This window comes from Phacochoerus africanus, chromosome 5, assembly GCF_016906955.1.
Source record: "Phacochoerus africanus isolate WHEZ1 chromosome 5, ROS_Pafr_v1, whole genome shotgun sequence".
In the NCBI taxonomy this organism is placed as follows: domain Eukaryota; kingdom Metazoa; phylum Chordata; class Mammalia; order Artiodactyla; family Suidae; genus Phacochoerus; species Phacochoerus africanus.
The window spans coordinates 46,848,339-46,873,832 of record NC_062548.1 but is presented as its reverse complement, the minus strand read 5'-3'; the positions used below and the strand labels follow the sequence as shown (position 1 = coordinate 46,873,832).

The 25,494-nt window shown below is 43.8% G+C and overlaps 1 pseudogene; it reads left to right on the top strand.

Annotated features, from left to right (window-relative positions):
* The first annotated feature begins 436 nt into the window (after window positions 1–436).
* LOC125128425 (coiled-coil domain-containing protein 30-like) overlaps window positions 437–25,494 on the top strand; it is a 96,603-nt pseudogene continuing 71,545 nt past the window's right edge.

The following is a 25,494-nucleotide window of genomic DNA, read 5'->3' as shown; positions in this document are numbered from 1 at the left end:
TCTCACTGACAAGCCTGAACATCTGACTGTCAGCTCCTTTTATGCAGGTTTCACAGCTGAGAACCTGAGCCCACCCAATCCTTGTTCTGCCTTCACACCACGAGGCTGGCATGGGCAGAGTGCCATCAGGAGAGAACACAGCTCCTACCATGGAGAACCCCTCTAAAGCTGCCTGTACAAAAGTCTAGTTCCAACAGCATGTGGCCTGTGGAAAATGCAGCTGCTTTTAGTAACTGAGGTTCTCAGCCCTGCCCTCACTTCCTAGCTCCTAGCACATGCTCCTTCCTGGTTCGCCCACCATGAACCACATGACACCTCTGATGAAACAGATATGTGATGACTGACATCCTGAGTCTCTGCCCATGACAAGTAGGCCCCTGCAGTCACTGGGTCACAGTTCTCCCCCACCGAAGGACCCTGCAGGCCATGGAACGCCATGGCTTACAGCAGGGTTCTGGTGCCCATCACTAATGTTGTCCCACTAAGTATGTGCAAAGAAGACTCCCGTTAAGCCTAAAACCTAATTTGATATGTGGAAGATACATCTTCACATAAGATTTCAGACTGGTGACAGTTTGGTTTACAGAGAGAGGGTCACAGTCCTGGAGGAGAGATCTACTCAGCAAGGGCACTCAATGAGGAAGACAGCTTTATCCCCTTATTCCTGCAGCATCCACCCTTGACATTCATGGTTCACGTTGGCCTCAGGCTTTCTCCCAGGGTTGAAGTGAGTGTGTGGGTGTTGTTCTGTACCTCTCCTAGGTCTTAATTATACAGCCAGCACTCGGCCTCCTCCCACACTCTGGCCCCTCAACCAGCCCTGGACACCTAATGCGGATATGACAGACATGCAGGTGCTGTGACAATCTCTGCCAGGTGACAAGACCATCCTTCCCAGTGAGTCTACTCAGGACCCGAGACGTCACTCAGCTGGCTTTCTGCCACCACCAGCACTCAGTCAGATGGTGGTCCTTCCTCTCCCAGCATAGCCAGGCTCTCCTGGACAGTTAACATGGAATTTGGAGGGAAGCTTGTGTGCCGAAGAACATTACTCTTTTGGGGAGAGAAGATGAATGCATGTGAAAATATTAAAGCCAAGGCTGTATGGTGAAAGTTTAGTAGAACAAATATATAGATGGCCAGCTGAGGAATAATAAAATCACTCTGATGGTGAGGACTTTACTGCACTGGTTTCCAGACCCTTGTTTGCTAAAAAAAATTATTTACTTGGACCTTGGTCAAATGACTCCACTACTTCCAGCCATAGTTTCTTCATTGTAAACTGAGAGGATGGGGCTCTGTGAGTGGTTCATGGAGCATCCTCATACTAGGGGAGGAAGTCTCATATTTGTGGAGCATAATTACTCTCTACCAGTCACTGGGCATGTTTACAGGGGGTGCAGAGTTGACCCTCGTCTTGCTGCTACGGTGCTGGTGGCAGGAAGCCATTGTTGCTGCCTTCCAGGACCTTGTTGTCCAATGGGGAATGTGTGATGGGCTCTTTGTAAACCCCCTGACCAACACCTCCCCCTGGTCAAGTAAATCCCAAAACTATTTTAAGAAACTTCTAAAAGACTGATATGAAAGTATTTGTACTGTATATGCCCCCCAGATGATTCATTTATTGGTTGATAAATTTTATAATGTGATTAGATTTATTCTAAGATCATAACTCCTTTCTTATGAAATGTACATGCAGCTAGCACCCATGTCTTCATTATTCTCTGGGACTTGGGTAAGAATCTTGTTTGAAAGTCACTTCTAGCAGGTAGTGAACTGTTTGGGGTGTGTGCAGCCTGAGCTTGGCCAGGTGTTGAGTCCCTCTGGTTCATACAACTCTACCAGATAACCTGCTGTCACATAACCCACTGGTATGTTTCATCCATGTAGAGTATGTCAGCAGCTGTCTAGTGGGGCCTAGAGCAGCTCACTTCAGAAAGACGTGTGGAGGGAGAGGTGGCTGAGGTGGATATGGGGTCCCGAACAGGTCTCTGTGAGGGGAACCCAGGAAAGGTGTCTGTGTCGAGACTGATCACCCCACAGCATCATCAGGTTGATTGAGGGAGGGAGAGTGTGATATGAAAAATAGCAAACTCAAGGAGTTCCTGTTGTGGCACAGTGGAAACAAATCTGACTGGTATCCGTGAGGATGCAGGGTTGATCCCTGGCCTCACCAAATGGGTCAGAGATCCATCATTGCCATGAGCTGTGGTATAGGTCACAGACATGGCTTGGATACCTCATTGCTCTGGCTGTGGCTGTGATTGGCAGCTGTAGCTCTGATTAGACCCATAGCCTGGGAACTCCCCTATGCTGTAGGTGCGGCTCTAAAAAGCAAAAGAATGAAAAATAGCAAACTCAGGATATGAGATACACACATATATATTGTGCCGGGGCCAGCTCAGCAGGATGGGGCTGAAGAACGGGTGCTGTGGAACTTAAGGAAAAATAGTTAACATAAAACAAGACACAGAGACATTTATCTTAGGTAAAGGTGGGAGCCGGGGGACTCAAGGTCTCAGGGACCAAGAGCGCCCTGCCTCAAGAAACCACACTGCTTTTATTGTGAGATCAAGTGAGGAGTGGCTATGGGTGGATGATACAGGGTTTGTTTACTATGTATAAGTTCTTTTACTATTTAAAAAGCCACTTAGGTGGTAAAGGGTTAAGCTCTTACTCTGACCTCTAGGCACATAACAGTTCTTAAGCTTAAGTCACTTATGCCTTTAGGTTTTTGCTCTTAAACTTAAGTCATTTACCAGCACTGTGACTGTTTTTCAAAGCAGGAAGATGGGATAAAGTAAGACAAGAAGATGGGATAAAGTAAAGAAGGATAAGATGGAGTTTTCAAGGAAACATGTCTTGCAACAATATTGTAGATTTCTTACATGTATAGCCATGGCACTGACAGTTGATAAAATGTGTTTGTTGATAAAATCATAGGTATTGGCAAGATTCTTATGTTTTTTAAAGAGAGATTAATACATATAAAAGATTAGCACTGTTAAGGACTGAATTACTTAGGAATAACAATTAATTCTGTCTAGTTGTGAAAACAGCCTCTTTGCCTAGATTCTGTAGGCATGAGTACAATCAAATGCCAGGTTTTTTGGGGGGTGTTTTTGGCTGTACCTACAGCATGCAGAAATTCCCAGGCAAGGGACTGAATCCCATCTAAGCTGAAACTGTGGAAATGCCAGATCCTTAACCTGCTGCACCACAGTGGGAACTCCATAAGATGTCATTTCTTCCAAATTTTCTAAAATTTAATCTTTCCCCCATTTCAAAGGACTCTCCTCTATTGGTTGAAATTAGTATGGTTTTGATATAAAGTTATTATTCTTGTAAAGTAAAATAAATTACGTAGTGAAGGTGTTTGGCTTTGGGTAAAAGGCTTAAACTTTCTTCAGAGCATCAACATTATGGTACTCTGGAAATTGGGTGGTAGAGGTGGTGTTTCCTTTCATACAGAAAGTAGACACATGCTATTACGCAGAAGCTCACAGCATGGTTAATAAGATAATGAAAAATGTGAAATATCTATATCTAAAAAGGATAAAAGAGTTTAGCCACATATGTGAAGGAAGAGCTAAAAAACAAACAAAAACAAAAACTTATTAATTAGTTGACAGAAATTATTCTTTAGCAGTCATTGTTCCATAGAAGTCTTTGAATGAATACATTTTGAGCTGGTGGAAATGGGAAGAAAGAGAGAACAGGACTCATGGGGTTAAATTCTTTTAGGATAATATTCCATGGATACACACAAATGAAGTACTAAGTGAAAAAAATAAGTGAAATTAATGGAAATTTAGACATTCTCACTTAGAGAAAAAGTGAGGTATAAAAATAATACCTTTTTCATACATTTACATTTGTTTGTTTAATAATCTGGAGTATAGGAGGTCCTTGCCATCCAAGGAGACATTGAACCTGGGAAAAATGCCCTTAGAGATATTCGTCCTAAATCAGGGACCAAAATGGTATCATAAATAGGGAAAAAATATTGAGTGAGATTTTACTTTGGAAAATTAAAACATGTCATTTTATCTTATATTCTACAAATTTAGGTATTAGTTTCATTTGTGAGTTCTTTTCCTGACTCTTGGCCAGTGACCTTCCTTCATAGTTTATTGCAAAAAATAGATTCCATCATGGAAACTTCCTTATCTCTTCCCAAGATTGCACACATCCATACTCAGGTCCCTGCCTTCCCTTCTGTTAAGACACATGAGATCCCCTAACCCCTCCTCTGTTGTTCAGGACCCCATCCCCCCTCTTTTCTCAAGGACTTTGTCTTGCAGTCCTTCTCCTCTTTACCTTCACTTACTGCCTGTACTTGATCATGCCCTTTAGCATAAAACATTGCTCTTGTATCTTTCATCTTTGATAAGACAACCCTCCTGAATACCATAATCACCTCCAACTACTTCCTCCCTCTCTCCTCCCCTTGGAGGCAGATATTTCCATCCCCATGTCCTCAGCCTGGACTGTACCCTAGCACATCGTGTCATCTTCCATCTTTGCACTCCAGGGAAGTGTCCTTATGAAGCTCCTTTGTGACCCCATCTTCCACATCCAGGGCTCACTCTTGGTCCTCTTCTCAACTCATCATTTCAACATAGTTTACCACTTCCTCTTCCTTTAAGTGTTTCTGTGACATCTCACTTCCTATTTCCTCTGTTTCCTAGCTATTGTCCTCAGTTGTCTCTCTTCACTGAATTTTGGAATACTCAACCATTTTTGATATTTACACTTTCTCCCCAGAGGATCTCATCCAAAATAACAGTTTTAAATATTATTTTTATGAAAATAACTTATAAAATTTTACCTCCACCCTTCATCTTTTCAATGAATATAAGGATATGCCCTGTGAGGTTTTCTGGACCTTTCCACATGAATGTCACACATAATATGTCCAAAGGAGAATTCTTGCTTTGTATTTCAGTTGCTTTTTTCTCTTGAAGTCTTGTACATCTCAATAAATGGCACTAAATCTCCATCCAAAACTAGTAAGCATCTCTGGTCTCTCTCCTTCCTTTACTTGTAACAGTCAAACCTTAAAGAATACCTATTGTCTTCACTTCCAAAATCAATCCTAAATCCATCTACTTCACTCTGTGTCCAGTACTAAAATCCATGTCTGACTCTGTCTGAAGTAGCCTTCCTTCTGGTTTCTGTTCTTCTTCTTATCCTATCACAGCATAGTCAGAGCACTCAGGGACATATTTTTGGAGGTGGAAACCATATGAAACTCCACTGATTAATATTCTCCAATGGAATCCTTAGGAACAAGAATGACCATTCAAACTCTTTACCTTACTACTTGCCATAAAATTCTGTAAAAACTGGACCCCACCTAATTCATCAACAAGCTGTAACTCTCCTTCACCCTATGTCAGGTTTACTTAGGAAGTACAGCAATGGGACTTGGTAATGAGTTAAACACAGGACATGAGGAAGGAGTGCCAAAATGACCTGGGTTTCTGCCTCGCTTGATTTGATAGGGTGTTAGTAACATTAACCTTGTTGCTGTAAGAAATAGGCCACCAAAATAGCTCAAAAACAATAGAAATTTATTTCTCATTCACATAAGGTGTGTTCCTAATCCAGGCAGATGTCTCCCACTCAGAGATTTGGGGATCCAGGCCCTTTCCTTCAAGTCTGCCCCCTGAAGGTCTCATATACCTGCACTCAGACTGTGGTGGGAGAGAGTGTGGAGAAAGCACATGTGCTTGTATGTCTTGGTCCAAAAGTGAATGTGAGTGTTTCCAGTGGTCATCCAGCCAGCTCTGTCACAGATAACTGTCTCTGACACATAACATGGACCACCACAGAGAGCCAGTTTTGTGAGGGAGCATCATGAGTTCATGTGACAGCAAGCAAGGTGCAAGAAAAAGAACATATTTGGGGTGAACTATCTATGGATTTGATGCCAAAACTCACCAATTTGGGTAAAAAGCATTTTTTCAACTGATGGTTGGAGACTTTGAAGCCAGAAACACAAATCAAAGGAAAATATGCATTTCCCAGAAGCTGTTTTGCTTCTTATCTATTTCAGCATCACATAAGTTCAACCACTGAAGTCCAGATTCAAATCATGGCATACATTTTGTGGATCTCAGAAACTAGAGCAGCAATCAGAGGGAGGGACATGTGATTAAGATGGGGTGGGCTTCCCTGAACAAAGATTCTGGAAAGACCATGAGCTGTAAGACAGAAGTGGAATCTGCATATGTGGGTCAGTGCAGTCACTGAATTGAAAAATGACCTTTCTTTGTTTTTTTATATTTGGAAATAAATATTGATCACTGTTTCCTACAGCTCACACCAATGATGTAGGAAAAAAAAGTGATTGATTGTTAGTAACAGACTGAGACTATTTGGAAAGCAACTTTGACAATGGAATGTAAAAATATCTCTAGATACTCAGACTTTAACAATGAATATCATATCAGCTAATATCTTTGCACACTTTTATGTGACAGGACTGTACTTAGTAGTGGGAACAAATAAAATGAGAAAAACACATCCACTCTGGGGAATCATACCATCTGGTGGAGAGGTAACAGGACAAAATGATTATCTTAATGCTCTCTGCTAATTTCTAAGGCTAGGTAAGAAGGCTTGAGCAGAGCACCATGGGACAGAAAGGGAAGGACTCCTGGCAGACTTGGTTTCTAGAATGAGTCTTAAAGGAATAGCTGAGAGAGGTAGGAGGCCACTCCATGCAGAGAAGAGCTGAAATCAGGATACAGCTGAAAAATCAGTGTGGGAGCACTGGGCCATTCTATATTTGTGCAGGGTAGACAGTGACAGGAGGGGGCAGGGGCACAGGGATGGGGTGGTAGGCCAGGCCAGGCCAGAGCTTTGCTCAGGACCTTGGGCTTTAGTCTGTGTGCATGGGAGCTACTGGATGTCTTAAAACAGAAGAGAACATGGTCATTTGTTATATATATATATTTTTTGTCTTTTGTTGTTGTTGTTGTTGTTGCTATTTCTTGGGCCGCTCCCGCGGGAGGTTCCCAGGCCAGGGGTTGAATCAGCGCTGTAGCCACCGGCCTACGCCAGAGCCACAGCAACGCAGGATCCGAGCCGCGTCTGCAACCTACACCACAGCTCACAGCAACGCCGGATCGTTAACCCACTGAGCAAGGGCAGGGACCGAACCCGCAACCTCATGGTTGCTAGTCGGATTCGTTAACAACTGCGCCACGACGGGAACTCCCATTTGTTATATTTTAGATGGCTTGCTCTGCAAAGTGTGTTTGAAGAGATCCTTGGCGTGGAGTCAGGATAACAGGAAAGAAAACCTGCCCTTTGCTGCTTGGTGTGGAGTCCATTCATTGGTGCAGGCATCGGTTCATCCAGGTAGTTTTAGGGAACATCAGTGTCATGCTGGCTGGGTGCTGAAGATGTGATGGAAAATGAAAACAACAGGGTCCCATCCCTGTAGAGAAGGTGCTTCCAGCTGGGTGAGTGTGGAATCACCAAAACTTGTCATCAAGAATTAGGTTGACAATTCAGCATGTGTGCAGGGGCTGAACAGGCTGGGACTTTAACATTCTCATCTCATACTCTCCACTTCCCACTCTATTGCTGACAACACACAATGACAGGGACCTGAAATGGGATCTCTACCAGGTAAGAGAGGACCAAAGCCTGGTTTTAATCACTAGGTTACTCAGAACTTTAATCAGACCCTGTTGTCAGTATTCTGCTTAGTCCATGGAATGTCTTCTGTTCAATCCATGTGACATTTTCTGTGTTACCTAGTAGCCAACTGTGTGTATGAGACGTGCTAAAGAAAGATGACGTTTGCAATTTTGCTTTACAGAGCCATGATCAAATTTGGCCTTGAGAATAGAGTTTGGAAGGGGGACTAAACTTTGTCATTGATGTGTTCTCTACTCTTTTTTATGTTACTAATCATACTCACTGGGCTTGGAAGGAGGGTCTTCCAAGACTCACACTCACTCATAGATGTTCATACTCCCCCAAGCTAAGTTAGAATCTGTCTTCCCCCCTCCTCTACAGTATTTATCACATCATATAATAATTGTGTTTGGTTGGAGTTCCCATTGGGACTCAGAGGTAATGGACCCAACTAGTATACATGAGGATGTGGGTTTGATCCCTGGCCTTGCTCAGTGGGTTAAGGATCTGGCATTGCCATGAGCTGTAGTGTAGTTCACAGACAAGGCTCAAATCCCGCATCACTGTGGCTCTGGTGTAGGCCAGCAGCTGTGGCTCTGGTTTAACCCATATGCTGGGAACTTCCACCCTCAAGGCCTTGTCCTTTCCTGTTAGGTGTGTGCATGCAAGAGAGAAAAACAACTTCCTGACCACTGACTGGATGTCTTTACTCTTGAGTGATAAGTGGATAGAGCCCTATGGTTCCCTTCAGCCCATGCCTTTCCCCGTGAGGTTGAGGCTGCAAGGTCCCAGGATTTGGCCCAGGTGGCTGGCATCCTCAGTGAGCTGGTTGGAATCCTGTCTCCACCCTCCTGGCAACACAGTCCCCTTCACTCTTGCCATCATGACTTATCAGATTGCTCTTACCAATCAGCCCTTCCTGACTAATTACCCAAAGGGCCACTGAAAAATTAGTGTACAAAGAGATTCAAAAAGAAAGAGGAAAAAAACAGGTTGCTGAGCAGCCCAACTCCGTAAGCAGTAAACAGAGGGAGATGCTATTTTTACACCAGGAAGGTGGCTGCAGTTGATTTTTTAGCAAACTCCTGGCCTCAACCACTGGAGTGACCTCCTGGAGAACTCCCAATGAACTGCAGAGCCACCAACTGCCTAGGGTAGGTCTCTGATGAAATGAGGCCTATTCAGAAAGAGCTCCATAGTAATTATGTCTCCCAGAGTGCCCTGTGCTTTTCCTGCAGGGCACACATCAACATTAGTAATTACAAAGGTATTTATTGGGTTTTGTGAAATCTCTCTCTCTGCACTGGACTGGAAGCTGGCAGAGGGGAGGCACATGGTCTGCTTCTCTTCATCACTGTTTATCACCAGCACGTATTACACTGGCCATTCACAATAGGTTTCAGTCTTTGTAGAATGAATTGGTGAATGAGTGGAAATTAGATTGATATTAGTACATTGGATCTGATTGTCATGAAATGTCATCTCTAGTCAAAATGTGGGAGACCATTAGGATCTCAAAGGTTTTTCTGTAAGTTGCAAACAGAAGTATTTTTAAATAACAAAATACCTAAATGCTGGTACCTGCTGTGTGCTGTCCCCTAAATTAGCCAGCATGCTTGCACTGGGAGCATCCAGATCTGTGAGTCACCATGCTATATGACCTTGGAGCTCAGCTGGGAAAGAGAAGATGAGCCAGGCATGAGCAGGGGAAGGGCCTGGGGTGCCCACCACTTGGGGCAGCAGTAGCTGTGTGGTTGGGGGAGGCCTCCAGATCAGGCGCCTCAGAGAAGAGACCTAAGAAGCAAGGGAAGGGCTGTGTGCAGACACAGCAGACCCTGGCCCTGGCTGTCCACCAACACTGCCTTCTTCCTCACTCTCCTTCACCAGCTCCTCATCTTTCCCACCAGCAGATGCTGGGAGGCCCTGCTCTGCCATTTGGTGGGTTCTCCCTCTCTCCTCTGTCTACACACACCTGTCTCTGGGTGGTTCACCCAGACTCGAGTTCTTCAATCCAAACATAAATGTCTTCCTCCTGGAATTCATCTCCAAACTTTAGTTTATAAACCTAGGTGCTGGAAGCCCTCGCCAAACATCAATGATTTCTGCATTAAGCTTCCAAACACAGAGGGTTCATCCTTTCTCTAGGCAATTTGTTTCATTCTTGGACACTCTGAGTTTTCAGGAGTGTCATTCACTTCTCCCAGTTACTTTTGGTTCTGGAACCACAAAATGCCCACATTCTTGTCCAACTGATGGTTAAAACATCTCAAGGTAGCTATTGTGTGTATTCTTAGCTGCTTCCTTGTATGTTTCCAGACCTTTAATAGATATTTGGTAATGCATGTTAAGTGTAAAGCATGGTGCTAGGTGCTTTGGTTACTGAAATGATGGTCACAGAATCTGTCCTCTGGCATCTTGTGGCTCAGGGGCAACAGGCTTTGTCCTATATTAGCTAGGGCATGGTGAATGTGCTGCAGAACTGACCCCAAGTGCAAGGGGGTCAATCAGATGAGGTGCTGCTGAGGGGTGTCCAGGTGGTGGTCCATGTGGTCTCAGGGTAGAGCAGGGATGTGGAGGGTCAGTAGCACTCAGACAAGGGAGACTGGGGAGGTTGAGAGACCATGTGGGAGAAGGTAGGAAAGACTGGCACAAGGTGCCAGGAGGAACTCTGTTTTGCTGTGTGAGGACCCTGGGTGTCTTAGTAGTTCTCTGGGCCTCTGTAATGAACTAGGCAGCTTCAATTACAGAAATGAAATGTCCTGAGGTCTGGAGGCCAGATGCCTAAAATCCAGGTGTCAGCAGAGCCGTGCTCCCTGAGGGCTCTTGAGGAGGGCCCTGCCCTACCCCTTCCAGCTTCCCATGGCTCCAGGCATCCCTGGACTTGTGGCATCACTGCTCCAGTCTCTGCCTCCATCTTCACATGGAAGCCTTCCTTTGGTGTTTGTGTGTGTCAGTTTTCTCCTCTTTTAAGGACACCAACCATGTTGAATTGGACTCACTTCAGTAGGTGTGAACTCATTTGAACTTGATTACATCTGCAAAGACCCTACTTCCAAATGAAGTTGCTGGAGGGTAGAACTCCACCATATCTTTTAGGGGGACACAGTTCAATCTACAACAAATGGAGAGTGGAAATTAGGTAGGAGGGTAGTCTCAAGGCAAACATATACTTCTTTGAAATCCAATCTAAGGAATTCAGATTTTATTCCTTAGGCCTGTGGCTCTAAGTCTTGGCTGTTCATCAGAAACACCTGGAAATCTTTTCAAAATGCAGGTGTCTGGATTCTACACCAAACCTGCATCAGAATCTGCCTAGGTGTTTCTGACACTTAACTAGGCTTAGAGCCACTCATCTGGCTGTCCAGGACCTGTTTCCCTCCTTATGATTTCAGTTTTAGGACACCTTGAAGACTCAAACTGTCATACAGAAGTTTTTTCTAGAGTTTATATCCTAAAATAGTGCCCTCCAAATTGAGTATAATCCCTACAAGATTGTGTGGCCAGCCCAAGCACACTGGGATGATTACTTATTTTGTTCTGTTTATTCATCCTCTCTGGATGCAGTACAAATGGTGGTCTTTTCCACAGTAGCCAGATCTGCTCTTGGCTCCATGCAGTTTTCTGTTGAAACTCTTCCCACATCTTTTCACATGAATGGCTATAAATCCAGGTTTTCACTAGCCTGTACTTGTGCAATTGATTTTTGGATCCTAAATGCAGGCCTTGACAATACATCTGTTTAATTTCATCTTGTGGTTTAAGTCAAGTGTTCTAGCCTGTTGAGGCTATAAAGGTTCAAGTCTGTCATTTATCATGTTAGCAACATCTCATAAGTCTGTCATCTGCAGATTTGATAAACATGCCTTTTCTGGCTTTGTCCAAATTGCTGTAAACCAGGATTAACATGTCTGAGAGAGAGGTATATGATAGTCCTCAGAGTCTGACCTCAATTGGCAAACACTCTTCGTTCCTAAATCAGCTGTCATTGGTCCAGCTCTTAATCAAGCTGTATTTTATTCTCAAAAAATTCTTTGAAACTTCATTCATCTGGGAGGTGTTGCAAATTCATAATTAGTCCCTGAAGTAAAGGCCAAGAAGACCAAATAATGACAGGCAAATTTGACCGTGGTCATGAATATGTCATTTGGGCTGTACTGCGTAAATTCAAGCCACAGACAAAGAATGTTTATTGTCAACTTTGAGCCAAAAGCAATTAGTGAGTCAACTAAGCATCGAGTGACTATATGCTAAGAAACAAATTCAGGGTACATATATAGAATTTTTGATGCTAGAAGCTAGAGCATGATATTATGTTTGCTGCCAATTCCAAACCCAACTTATGTTTGGGTTAGAACATAACCCAAACTTATGTTCTAAAAAATACCCAGTATGTCCACTCAGAGTCTCTTTTTGGAATGCCTCCTGCACATTTATCATGATACTGCATGCTCTGGAATATAGTGGCACATGGCCACCTGGGACAAGAGAAGGACATGGTAAGATGGGGTGGCTGGAGGAGATCTGCTTCCCGGCTCTGCAGAACCATGAAGTGAAGAGTTGAGTCTCCTGAGAAGGACAGATCTGATTCAAACACTAGTATACAGTGTGACCTCCGTCAAGTTAATGAACTTCTCTGAACCTCATTCTGACTGTCAGTTAACCATAACAGAAGCCAAATTAACAAGATTGTTAGGATGAAATGAGATGTGTGGAGTCTGACTTAGGAGCAGTCCCAGCACATAGTGGTCAGACACGCTGACTTTTCTATGAAGGTTTGACAAGTAAAGGTAATATGTGATCCTGAGCCAGAAAAAGGATGTTAGTAGGAGACATGGCAAATATTGAATAGTGACTCTCGATGAGTTAAGGTAGTTGCATCAATGTTTGTATCTTGATCTTGGTCATTGGAATGTGTGACATCTGGGGATACTGAAGGACACATGGCAGTGCTTTATATTTTTTCTGCAACCATTTTGTAAGGGTGTGATTGTTTCAATATGAGCTTAAAGAAATGTAATTATCAACTCCTTCAATGTGTGTGTCTATCACACCATATCAGTGTCTCCATCTTCAGTGGGGAGACCGGTATAAAATGATACCTTTATAGGACAATACATGGTTGTTACCATGATTCAGTGCAGGCTAAAAAGGCTGGAGGCAGCCAGAGACTGTAACTCACCAACCTAGAGCCCCATGTTGTGTGCCTGGAGACTCTTCCCAAGTCCATAGTAGGCCCTTGACCAGAATCATTGCCATGCACTGGGGACATGTCTGAGGTTTGGATATGATGAGGATGGTAGTGCATTTCCCCTGGATATTCCTTGGAAGGGTGAGGCTGGACACTCACCATAGGGTACCCTGTGAACAGTTAAAGGTGATGGGCAGGAGTGCAGATATGGCTGCCCATCGAGGGCAGAGGCACAGGCTCCAAATCTTACAAATGGGAACCAGGGCCAGAGTCCAGAGTCAGGAGCATGAATGCTGGGCCTCTGGGAGGAGTTGGCAAGGCTGATTACCAACTGCTGCTAGCATCTTCTCTTAACCAGGGCTGCCATGGGTTCCCATGGGAAGTTTTCCTGCAGCCCCATTTACCACAGAAGTTGAGGGGAAAGCAGCCCTGGAGAGGTTTTTACGCAGAAGGTCTCTGGCTCCATCCTCTTGACCTAATCGACACTCAAAGGCCTCACCTCCTGACACCATCACAGGACACAGAGCTGAGTGACAACAGGCACTTTCAACCTCACATCCCTTCACACCTGAAGCTCTGATGTGAACTTCTCAATGACATGAACCAATACATCTCAAAAGAGCTACAAGGACAGAACATAAAGAAACAAATACTTTAAATGTCCAATGGTCATAATGTAAATCTGCCCTTGTATTATATGCAAGAGCCCTTCAAAACATCCTTAAAATGATACAGAAAATCACAACCCATTATAGAACACAATGGAGGATATATTTTCAGAACATTAAAAGGAGCTGAAAATACTATCTATGGCTATCAGCCACTTACAACATGTTCAAGGTTTGCTATTGTATTTACTTTTGTCTTTTTGTCCTTTTAGGGCCACACCCGAGGCATATGGAGGTTTCCAGACTAGGGGTCTAATCATAGCTGTTGCTGCCAGCCTATGCCAGAGCCACAGCAATGCCAGTTATGAGCCGTGTCTGCAACCTATAGTACAGTTCATGGCAACTCCAGATCTTTAACACACTGAGTGAGGCCAGGGATCAAACCCACGACCTCATGGTTCTGGTCAGATTCATTTCCCCTGTGCCACAACGGGAACTCCAATGTTTGCTATTTTAAAAACATGATGAGGATGGTAGTGCATTTCCCCTGGATATTCCTTGGAAGGGTGAGGCTGTACACTCACCATAGGGTACCCTGTGAACAGTTAAAGGTGACGGGCAGGGGTGCAGATATGGCTGCCCATCGAGAGAAAATGGAGGGGAGGGCTCCTGTTTTCATCTAAAATTTGAAAGTGGATGTAACAATCTGGGACAGAGGTTAGTGAATAACCTGAAATACTGTTTAAACATGTCTTCATGGTACCATGGTGGAACTCCCTTCAGAAACATAAAAGTTAAATCCCTTGTTTCTTTCTTAATTTGGAGATAATGATGACCCTTCAGTTTTAGATAGAGTTATGGTTAAAGTAATAGGGGTCTCAGAGTTCCCCTTGTGGCACAGCAGAAATGAATCCAGCTAGTATCTATGAGGCTGTGGGTTTGATCCCAGGCCTTGTACAATGGGATGGAGATCCAGCATTGCTGTGAGCTGTGGTATAAGCTGCAGATGCTTCTCAGATCCCACATTGCTGTGACAGTGGTGTAGGCCAACACCTGCAGCTCTGAATTTCCATATGCTGCAGGTGTGGCCCCAAAAAGAAAAAAAAAAGTAATAGGGCTCTCCTGTCACTATCACACCAATTTCTTCTTTTAAGTCCATCCATCCATTCTCTGCCCCCCCCTTTTTTTGTCTTTTTGCCATTTCTTGGGCCACTCCCATGGCATATGGAGGCTCCCAGGCTAGGGGTCTAATCAGAGCTGTAGCTGCCAGCCTACACCAGATCCACAGCAATACAGGATCCAAGCCACGTCTGCAACCTACACCACAGCTCACAGAAACGCCAGATCCTTAACCCACTGAGCAAGGGCAGAGATCAAACCCGCAACCTCATGGTTCCTAGTCGGATTTGTTAACCACTGCGCCATGATGGGAACTCCATCCTCTGCCTTTCTAAAGTTATTCATCAGAGTGCAGCAGGTCTCTGTACACCCAGGGACCACTAAAGAAGCAGGAGTGCAACAGAGCAAAGCAGTCATCCATAACTGTGTTTGTTCTTAAAGTAGTTAATAGACTTTTTTTTTTGAGAGCAGTTTTAGGTTCACAGGAAAATTGAGCAAAAAATACAGAGCTCCCATGGAACCCTAGTTCTTTCCACACACCTCCCACCAGATTCCCTCACTATCTGCCATATTTGTTACAATCAATGAACCAATACAATATGTCATTATTGGTGGTTTTAGTGCTTTTGTATAAGGAGAATGAAGGAAAGTCATTCCTGACAAAACTTATTAACTTCTTTTTTTAAAATTTATTTGGAGGACAGGTGACTTGCAATGCTGTATTATTTTCAGGTGTACAGCAAAGTGAATCAATCATACACATACATAGATCTGTTCTTTGTTCCCATAAAGGTTATTAAAAACTCTTGAGTAGGTTTCCCTGTGCTGTACAGTAGTTTCTTGTTAATTACCTGTTTTATACAGTAGTGTGTATATGTTATTCACATCCTCCTAATTTATCTCTCCCCCCTCCATGGTTTTCCCCAGGATAGCCATAAGTTTTATTTCAAAATCTGGAAAAAATCAGTTTCTCATGAGGTCCAAACATAGTCCTCTAGAGTCAAAAACTGAGGATTTAGAACTTAAGTAGCTGACACCATCATCCCAAGGCCGTTGATTGATTACTGGTCATCTTGCCCTCCCTCCCCATGCACCTAAAATTTTCCTGCCTGAAAACTAAACACCATGGACAGACTATCAGGCCACCTTCCTGCTTCTTCTCATGAGGGTCATGTTTCTAGTGTTTGCTGCCATCCAGTGGGAAAAAAGAAGTAACAACTTTGAACTCCACTTAATAAACGATTCCTCATGTTATGTTCAGCTAAAGTCATGGTAGACTGTGGTTTGAAGTCACCCTCTGAAGCATCCTCCTGTGTGCGCTGGTCACCATTTCTTAGGGTGTCCATGGGCCCCAGCATGTGGCACAGAGCAAGTGCTCAGGAAGGCCTGTGGGGGAGGGATCCAAAGAGTAAAAGAAATCTTGGGTTCCTTGTGAAGAAAAGTTGGTCCAGGGGCCCTTAGGGTTTCCCCATACCTGACATCATCCTGATCAGAGGGCACTGGTGATGAAGTAGAGAATTTCTGTGATTTCCTGTGGCAAGAACAAAAGAAGCCCAGGGAAGTACCCATTTGATCTGGATCTTGTACTGTGGGCTTAGCTGCTCAGAAAGTGCCTCATGTACCAGGGCCCTCCCTCCAGGCTTGATGAGCCCCCTCCATCCCCACATACATGAGAGGAAAACCAGGGTATCCAGGACCATTTGTTTCCCTTATGTGGTGACCTTGTATATTTTACCAAGAAATGGGGATGTCCCTGCTCAGGTGTAGGCCGTACCTGACGGACACATTAGGGAACAACTGCAAGAGTGTGCTGTTGAATAGGTAGCACTCTGCAGACAGTGACTTAGCCAGGACTTCTTGGGGGGAACTGTAGCCCATACCTCTCAGCAGGCAATGTGGCCCAGTGACGTGCACCATAGGTCATGCATTCTCCGAGGGGGCGATGTGCACCCCAAAGGGGCAAAAACTTTGAGCTGTCTCCATGGCCGCTGGAGCCCCATCCCTCCCAGTCTCATTCCTTAGTATTTCACCTCTCTTGTTGGGTTTTCTTGGGTATCACACAGGTAGCACTGACACTGAATTCTTAGAAGATACACAAAACATGTGCACGTTCAGGGCTATGAAACTGTGGTACAGAGCTCACTGTGAAAGGGGGGGGGGGGGCTTTGGAGTCATTGCTTGATCTCTGCCATGTTTCTAAGTGTGGGTGTCTTAATAATTATGTATATTATACCTGTTGTCTGTTATATGTCTGAATCTGAGGATTGATGCCTATCTCAGACTCAGGTAGTTTTTTCCTCTCCTTTGGGAAGAACTTCAATTAAATGTATGTTGGAGCTTTCACTCTATCTTCCATATTTTCCCATATTGCAACTCTTTTAATTATATGTGGTATAATTCATATGTGACTGTGCAGAGATAAAGGCACTTTCAAAAAGGAAACAGCTTCATATGAAACTTGCTTTTTTGAGTCAGTCCAGAACTCTATTGAAGTTTTGTGATAATTTCATGTAAATCCATGTGTTACAAATCTGTATCTTTTAACCTCCATATACAATTATTAATACACTACATTTCAAAGGCTTATCTAATTTGTAGTATAGAACTATAATCATTAAGTAGCACATACTGATGTCTTAAAATTCAAATAGAAGCTTATTATAAACACATTCATAGAGGTCTCATACAGTCTTCTCAAAAGGGCTAGGATGGGGAAAAAACACATTTTTGAGTTAAAACCTACTGATTTCCTACAGTTAGATCCTTCCATGAATATTTGGATTTTAAAACTGCCTTTTGGCAGGATTCAGCAGTCCTTTAGCATCCTGTGTTGTGGCCCCACCATGGACAGGAATAATTACAACTTGACTCATCCCCATTTGAGCCTCCAATGTATTTGTTTACAGATGCTCCTTTGTTTAATTTAGGCAAACAAGAGAGTTTTACAAATTTTGATTTCATAAATATTACTATTTTTCTTGTTGGCCCATCTCATGGGCTTTCCTAATCCTTCATTCACTAGCATTGTTGTGTTTGGTGCCAGAAAAAGTGAGTAAGAGGGGTCTTTATCCTGACACTAGTGAGAAGAAATGGTGGTGTGGTTAAGAGAGAGCACTAATACAGCCATGAAGGAGAGACCCCTGGCCTTCCTCCTGTGGAATTAGTGGCAGAGCTACAGACCTGAGTCTTCCTCTTACTGGCATGGAGTGTGGGTGGGGTCAAAGGTCAGGAACTGTTAATCCTCTCTGGATGTGTGAGTATCCTGGAGTGGCTGTAACAAAATGCTACAAACTCAGTGACTTAGAGCAAGAGATAGTTAAGCTCCCACAGCTCTGGAGGCCAGGAGTCCAAAATCAAGGTGTGCTAGGCTGAGGTTCCTCTGACGGCTCCAGGGGAGGTTCCTTCCAGTCTCTTCCAGCTCCTGAGGGCTCCAGATGGTCCTTGGTTTGCAGCTGCATCCCTTCACTCCCTGCCCCCATCTTCCCCCAGCCTTCTCCTCTGTGTGTCTGAGACTCAGATGAGTCCTCATAACTTTTAACTTGCCTTCTAATGCTCTCTATTTGATTTTTCCAGGAGTTTGTTGGTGCTAACAATCTGGCAATGCTTCAAAATCATTTTCTGGTTCAGTTTGTGCTCATAGTATAAATTGAACCCTATACCAGCCTATGATTACAGATGGTCATTGGAGGCATGTTTTCCCCTCAAGGGACCAAGGCCACAGTGGACTTTTTCATTTGTGTCCTTTTGTGGGTCTTATTTTCTTCTTGTTCACAGTCTCACTGAGCGTATTCTAGGTTCTGGGTTTATGTGGTGGACTCGGTCCTCCATTCCCTTCGCATAGGTGAGCCCAAAGCCTTTCTCTGGACTTCCTCTGTGCTCACTAAACCATCGGGAACAGCAGACACCATTAGTGCTGCTCCAGCTTTGGGATTCAGGGCTTACAGGGCTCCCCACCCTACCTACAACCTCACTTATGAATGCAGCTGGCACATAGGAAGATTTTTTTTTTTTTAGGGCCACACCTGTGGCATATGGAAGTTCCCAGGCTAGGGGGTCCAATCAGAGCTGTAGCTGCTGGCTTACTCCACAGCCACAGCAATGCCAGATCCAAGCTGTGTCTGTGACCTACACCACAGCTCACAGCAACACTGGAACCTTAACCCACTGAATAAGGCCAGGGATTGAACCCGCAACCTCATGGTTCCCAGTCATTGAATTCATTTCCTCTGCACCATGATGGGAACTCCTATAAGATTTTTAAAACATTTTATCCAACTACACTGTAATTATTGACAGATGAATGAGATTTTATTTATCTTTATGGTTTCCTTGGCATAGTGCACAACTCATTAAAGACATTCAATAAATATTTGAGGAGGTTACTATATAAACACACACATAAAGTAATAGGAAATAGATAAACTCTCATAGTTAAACTTAGTAATTTCTTTTTCTTTTGCGTCTTTTAAATGAAATGTGGAAATTCTTGACTTGAAAGAAAAAAAATCATATGCTGAGGTTTCTAAGATGTACAGTAAGAATGAATCTTCTCTGTGAAACTGTGAAGAAGGAAAAAGAAATCTATACTAGTTTTGCTGTCACACCTCAAACTGAAAAAGCTACGGCCACATTCTGTGGTATGTGCTTAGTTAAGATGGAAAAAAGCATTAAATTTGTATATTAAGATATTTTGAGAGAGAGAGATCACATTCACATAATTTTTATTAGAGCACATAGTAATAACTGTTATATAGTATTATTATTAGTTGTTAATCTCTCACTGTGCCTAATTTATAAGTTAAATAGGTACACATGTACAGGAAAAACTGTAGTATATATGGGGTCTGGAACTACCTCAGATTTAAGGGATCCATTGGGGTCTTGGAACATATCCCTGTGGGTACTGGGGATGACTGTAGAGATGTAGATAAAGAAGAAGCATCAGACCGAAGGACATAATATTTGGTTCTGTTTAGTCCTTCTGAATATAACCTGCATCCATAGACCTGCATTTACAACACATGTCAGGTGTAGGAGACCAACAGAACACAGTCACCCAGCACATCCCTCTGCTGCAGTCCCGTGGCATGAGAGGAGGAGCACTGGAAGAACCTGGGGAGCTTTATAAAATCATGACTGTCACCATCCACCCAGCCAGCTCATATATTCTATCTCCCTAACTGGAAACTAGTCTCCATTCCCTCCAAGGGGCACCCTCCTGCAAATCTCCCCCCGACCTGGTATACATCTGTTCATTTCTGGGCCCCAGTTTACCTTTCTTTGCTGCAGCTCTTACCTTATCTTCACCTATGTTTCCAATGGATTTTATAAGAGATATTAACATGCAGTTGGAATCTTAAGTCTGGAAAATCACAACATCCACACCTAAAACTTCCAGTTGTCTGCCTGACGTGGTTACTTTACTGGGTGTATACTTCTATCTGGTGGTAAGCTTATAGCCCCTGCTGCCTAGTCACCACCAAATTCTGTAATTATACCCCACAGGACAGCAGAGGTCAACCTTGTGATTACCACTGTCTTCTCTATGTATGTTTATGTCCTTCCCCTCTGTTCTTTGCTGTGTTCTTTCCAGTTATCCCTGAGCCCCATCACTGAACATGTTTGCAGTAATTTTCTCAAAGCCCATGCCATTGTCTCATTCAGTTAATCGGACCCATTATTGTGGCTCTTATCAGTAGATCAGTTACATGTGATGTGGGTTAATTCCTGGGTTCCTCTTAACTGTTTGAAAGGACATTTTACATGAAATTCATTCCCGTAACCTTAAGACTAAGTAGTTTATATCAACTTTAGATTTCTTTGTGAGATTCGGACAAACTGGTGTGATTCAAATGGACTGAAATTAAGTGTGTGGCATATTTGCAAAAAATAGCATAGTTGAAGATTTCAGAGGGGAGACAAAATGTGAAGGGTAGAAAATAAAGGTCACCTAAGCTTTTGCTCTGACTCTACCACCGCCAGCTCTGGGCCGAGCAAATCACTTACCTGCCTGTCAATCCCAAACAGGATTTGCAGTTAGTCAGTCTCCAGACTCCTGGAAGCCTCCTTCCAGTGGTTCCCTGAGTAGTGACTAATTTGGGAGTCAAATGTGATGAAAGAGGCTTTTTTCAATCACAGATTTTTGAAACTTTGGAGCAGAATACTTTTTTTAAATGCACACTCCCAAGTCCTTCTGGACCCCACCCCACTCTGGTACCCCAGAAAAGGCAGATGCTCTAGTGACATGCAGGCCAGTCATCAGTTCTGGGGAAAGCAGTTGTGTTGGAGCATGCACCTCCACACTCTCCATTCAGCCTCTCCACGCCAGGTAAGCACGAGTCTGTGTCTGCTCAGGGCTCCCCTGGCCACTCACCTGGCTGGAGAGCTATGCTGGGTGGGAGGAGGTATTTGTTCAAGCATGTAAATGGTCTCTGTGGTCTGCATCCCTGGTTTATCCTGCAGGCTCCCCTGAGATAAGCAGATCCAATCAGGGAGACCTGGGGTTGGAGCCAGACCTGTGATGCTGTGGGCTGGCCTCTCCTTTAGGCCTGGACATATTAAACCTGACACAGGTCCCTAGCTTAGATGGGGATGAAGCTCCAGGTCATGTTATTACTGTCTACCTAGATCAACCCTTTCCACATTCTGAATGCACTAAGCACCAGCACCCCTTCTCCCCCCAAGTTCCATCAAGGGCCCCAGAGAGTTGATGGCAAACCTGCTTGTTCAAAACCAAAGCACCGAAATTCTGAGATTCTGGAGCCCTCCCACTTCTCCCTCCTCTCTGGCCTGTCACCCTCTGGGTGTGGGGTGTGAAGGTTCCTGGCCACACTGTTTTGTTTTGTGCTGCTACCACACCCCTAACCAAAATGAGGGGGCAGGTGGTCTCAGCAGTAGAGTTGTCCTTTCACACTGAGGGAAAACCTGACCTGTGCCTATCCTAGGACTAGACGCTCCTTAGACATCTGAGTGACTACCTTTACACCTGGTTGTACAGTTCACCTGGCACAACTGATGTCACACGTTGCTTCATTCAAGACCAAAGTTGTGCCATTATATGCTGGATGTTGTTGAGCACCCGGTTGATATGAGGTGCAAAGAGGACCTCACTGTCTGGTGACTTAGTCAGATATGCCAACAAATGTGTAATAAAATTGGAGACATTCCCTGAGAAATCTGTCAGGTGACCATTAGAATCAAAGTTTGCATCTCTGACAAGGTCAGCGGTAGTAGGAGGAATATAAATCAGCCACATATTCCAGTGTATGTTGTGCTTGCATTGTGTCACCAAAATCAGCAGATGTTTTGGCCAGAGGGCTAGTCTCTACCTGATGGTGCTCAGGAATCAGGAGATGGAGCTCAGAGGGCATGAGAGTGGGGGCTGGGTGAGTGAGGGGGGTGCTGAGATCTACCATGAGCCGTGGGTAAACACTGCCTGCTGCCTGGGTACTATATCTCACATGCAGTCCAGATAATACCATTGGAAAGTTTTTTTTGGGAACAATGAGGAAAGCCATGAAGATGTCTGATGGAGTCAGGGGACAGTGAAGTGGGCAGGGATAGAAACAATAATAATTCACTTATGGCTGCTTGGTGTAATGTCATCATCATTTCCTGCACAATGTGTATTTAGTCACATGCATCTCTCTAAAACTGGAAGTTGCTTTTGGCTCTGTGCTCAGCTAGGAAACTATTTCTAAAGGATGTGATTTGTTTGTATTTAGAGAGTGTTTACTGTCTTGCTGGATGGAGTTTAGATGTTATTTATTTCAATGTTTCTGGCTTTGAAGGGTTGACTTTTTTGAACTTAGTTGAGATTTTTCCATTCCCATTAGCCAGAGTGTTGCCCAACATTCTGGTTTAGGAAAGAAGGTAAAATGCCCTGGACAAGCCTAGAATCCATCTGGGCAACTCACATCTTCTGAATGTACAATTGACGCCGAGCCTTAAAACTGCTTTTGTTTGCTCTTTTAAATTTTGTGGGAAAAAAAATGTGGCTTTCATGTTTTAAAGAACAAAAAGAAAGGCTTATGAAACTACACAGAAGGCTTCTTGAACATCAAAAGCCTCTTACAAAATGACAAAAGGATGAATTAAGTGTGAATGGATCAGAAACATATGGATTAAATTTCCCTTGAAATGCTCATGGATTTAAAAATTAGAAGGGAAAAGTTCTTGGCTAAGTGTGCCTAGGGATTCCCTTGGCCCGGAAAGTTTGATAAATGACTTGTAGTGTTTTGCCGAACCTACCCAGCTACCCACAGAGCCTGTTCTCAATGAAAAGTCTTCAAGTGGTATGATTTTGTGATTGCAAACTGAAGCAACAGCAGAGGAGGATGGCATCACCACCCACCAGAGGGGGGCTGGGAAGCATGGGGATAGACATAGGGGAACATACAGAGGACCCCAAACTTTCAGAAATGTAAGCAGACTCAATGGGTAGAATATGTGTGGTCAGGAAAGGTGCTTTCATGTTGGTAATCTCAGTGGTAGTAGAGGTGTCCGGAGAGCTCTGCAGCCAGCAGGGGGCCCAGCATGGTCTCATTTTGAACTCTGAAAACAGATACATACACCCTGCCAGGAACAGGGTCAGAGGCCCATGTAGACACACACCGCATTTCTGGGACGAACTCTGTATCAGTCTGAGTCCAGTCAAGCAAGAGAAAACACACAGCAAATTGAACAGGGGAAATTTAGGCCAGAGCAACACTTTCAAATGTCGAATTCAGGTTGTTGCTGAGCTGGAACAGTGAAGGTAATGTACAGTATTGACTCTACACCTGCTTCCAAAGAAGGACCCCAAGGATGCCATACAGCATGATGATTAGGCTGACCCCAGAGACATCAGCCTGGGCTCACAGCCCAGTCACTAGAGCAAGACCTTTGGCTGTTACGTGCCCTCTGAGTGTACAGTGGGAATGTGGCCATACCCATCTTATTCTGCATTGTCATGACAGCCTATTTGAAGGACTTAAAAATGTGCTTAGTGTCATACTGCTACTCTTTTCATTTTCTAGCATGTTCCTGACTAAGCTAGGAACCTGCCTTGATGAGGACGGGACCAGCCAGGTCTGAGTTTACCGAGTTTACCTGTATAGTAAACCCTTCCCACCTTGTGTGACCTGAGATGACAGAAAGATTTGAAAGTGTTTTTCCCCATTCTCCTACTTGCCATTAACACTTCTTTATTCTTTATTTCTATATCTTGCCTTTTCCACTGTGTTTTTCAGAGGCAAAAACTAAAAACACTTTAAAATAGAAATGATCTTCTTTAAAATGGAAATAAAATGCAAACACATTTCTGGGGAGCATACCTTGAATTGCTTGTTCCACACTTATGAGGTTGTGGATTATTTTTGAGAGACTTCTACCATATGATGAAGCAAAACATGGACTCAAACCCCTGTATGGGGAGGGTGGTAGCTGAGGAATGGATTCACAAAAACATATATGGAGGATGTGCATGAGTAGTAATGTTAATTCACAATTTTGTTAAGGATCGGCTTTGGGAAAGTCACTCACATGTTGGCAGTATTGTCCACTTGTTTCAGTAGGGAGGGCAGACAGAACATGTTGCTTCAAATGATATCATTAGGAAAGGTAAGGAATTCCAAGGATTCAGCATCACTGTTATTTTCAAAAGGACAATTGAAAAAATCCATCTACAACAAAGTGACCTGGGGTTTGTGCTTGGTGCCTGTTCACCTAGGGATGGATCATCAACGTGGTGCCCAGCTGAGCCCCTAGAGACCCTGAGAATGCCACACCCTGGACAGCAAACTTGAGGAGCCTCAGATTTGAACATTGAACTTGGTTTGGGAAATCACTGATCATGGCAGACTTCCTAAAAAACTGCAGTGCATTGACATGGAATATATGGGATTTCTTTGCTTGATGTTTCTTTGGATTTTAAACCCTGTCTTTGTAGGATTCATAATATGTAACTCAGATATGACTTAGATCTCTCTGTCTCTTTAGTTCAGAACCCAAGTGAAGCTCCTGACCTACCGCTGCATGTGCCCTACACACCCTGCAAGCATCCCTCCCAAGCCCCATTCTTGGGTCTCTGCATAGCCTGGGCTGGGAAGGCAACAGCTGCATGCACACCTGGCTCTCACCTACCACTTTCTGTAGGAACCTAGTCACATGTGTGCCTCTCAAAACAGATGCAGGAGGGGCGCCCAGCCACCTCCTCTCCTGGGTATAAAGCAGCCTCATTGGCCTGTCCTCCCCACCTGGGCCTGCATTTTGGAATCCTTGTAAACCAGTCTTCACCTCACAGACACATAATCCTTGGTTTTTGAAGTAAAGATAGCTACAGTGTAACAGCACATCAACTAATGTAAACCAAGTATGAGCTGTACAATGAATATTTTCCAACACGATTTTTCTCCCATATTTTCCTTGGAAAAGCAAGAAGGAAACCATGCAGAGTGTCACATGACTTAAGAGAAAAAGTGATAGATGTTTATTCAAACTCTGGCTCCACCTCCTACAACCTCTAAGCCTGAGCAAGTTACTTAATTTGACCTTAAATTTTCTCATCTGTAAATGGGGGACACATTTCTACCTAATAAACTTATTGTTGGGGTTAAACAACAAGCCAGGTGCCCTGTATTTAACACATCACCCAAAACCCTGTAGATAATAATAAAACTATTAGTATCCTTTTCTTTGCTGGAGGGATTCCTCCAAAGATGACTTTTGATGTAGCTGTTCCGAGTAGTGATATATTCATTTCTGTAATCAGGCTTCACAGGAACCCACAGTTTGTGCCAAAAGCTATATAGGAGATGAGGTTACAACAGGCTGAGACCCCACCTGTACATACTCTGGGCCAGGCTTCATCTTCTGTATTTTTAGGGTCAACACTGGGTCTGCTTGGCACCCAAGAGGCACTTTGGAAGTCAGGGAGCTTTGCCT